The following is a 1,654-nucleotide window of genomic DNA, read 5'->3' as shown; positions in this document are numbered from 1 at the left end:
GCAGTGATGATTCATTGCATTATGCTTGGAAAAGAAGTGGAGGTTCATCATGTGATTGCTTGCTGGGGTGAAGATGGGAGTAGATGAGTTCATACCCATTGAACACCCAATCACCAAGAAGTCAATGGAAGGACAAATGCAAGACAATTCTATCAAGAGGAGGGCACAGGAATTCCTCCCTGAATTCCCAAGAATTGACTACTGGACCAGCCTAGAAGCATCTATTACCAAATTGCAAGAGACTATGGAGCAACTGAAGGAAGAACAGCAGAATCAGAACTGCATGCTCTGCAAATTGCTAAAGGAACAAGAGAAGCAGGGGCGTGAACTCCAAGAGATGAAACGCCAAAAGTTCTCCTCTCAAGCTGAGGGAGCATCCACTTCTCAAAATCAAGGTTGTTGAGTCCTAACTCTGTGAAAACCTCTATCATTAGGAGCCTATGTTTTTGCGTTTTTTCTTTTGTTTTGTTTTCTATTTTTAATTTTTTAGTCTCATCTTATATTTATCTTTGAGTCTTGTTCTTAATTCATAATTAATAAAATTGAAATTTTATGCCTTAAAGATATGAATGTCCTATGAATCCATCACCTCTCTTAAATGAAAAATGCTTTAATCACAAAAGAACAAGAAGTACAGAATTTTGAAATTTATCCTTGAAACTAGTTGAATTAGTTTGATGTGGTGACAATACTTTTTGTTTTCTGAATGAATGCTTGAACAGTGCATATGTCTTTTGAATTTGTTGTTTTGAGAATGTTAAAATTGTTGGCTCTTGAAAGAATGAGGAAAAAGAGAACTGTTATTGAGGATTTGAAAAATCATCTAATTGATTCTTGAAGCAAGAAAAAGCAGTGGATACAAAAAAAAAAAATTCGAAAAAAAAGAGAGAAAAGAAAAAGAAAAAGAAAGAAATAAAGTTGTGATCCAAGGCAACAAGAGTGTGCTTAAGAACCCTGGACACCTCTAATTGGGGACTCTAGCAAAGCTGAGTCACAATCTAAAAAGGTTCACCCAATTATGTGTCTGTGGCATGTATGTATCCGGTGGTAATACTGGAAGGCAGAGTGCTTTGAGCCACAGCCAAGACTCATACACTAGCTATGTTCAAGAATCATTATATTTAACTTGGAGAATCAATAACACTATCTGAGTTCTGAGTTCCTATAGATGCTAATCATTCTGAACTTCAAGGGATAGAGTGAGATGCCAAAACTGTTCGGAGGCAAAAAGCTACTAGTCCCGCTCATCTAATTGGGGCTACGTTTCCTTGATATTTCGGAGTCTATAGTACATTCTCTTCTTTTTTTCCTATTTTGATTTTCAGTTGCTTGGGGACAAGCAACAATTTAAGTTTGGTGTTGTGATGAGCGGATAATTTATACGCTTTTTGGCATTGTTTTTAGCATGTTTTTAGTATGATCTAGTTAGTTTTTAGTATATTTTTATTAGTTTTTAGCTAAAATTCACTTTTCGGGACTATGAGTTTGTGTGTTTTTCTATGATTTCAGGTATTTTCTGGCTGAAATTGAGGGTTCTGAGCAAAAATCTGATTCAGAGACTGAAAAGGACTGCAGATGCTGTTGGATTCTGACCTCCCTGCACTCGAAGTGGATTTTCTGGAGCTACAGAAGCCCAATTGGCGCGCTCTCAACG

The sequence above is a fragment of the Arachis duranensis genome, chromosome 3, assembly GCF_000817695.3.
Source record: "Arachis duranensis cultivar V14167 chromosome 3, aradu.V14167.gnm2.J7QH, whole genome shotgun sequence".
Taxonomy (NCBI): domain Eukaryota; kingdom Viridiplantae; phylum Streptophyta; class Magnoliopsida; order Fabales; family Fabaceae; genus Arachis; species Arachis duranensis.
Note: the sequence above shows the minus strand (reverse complement) of the source record.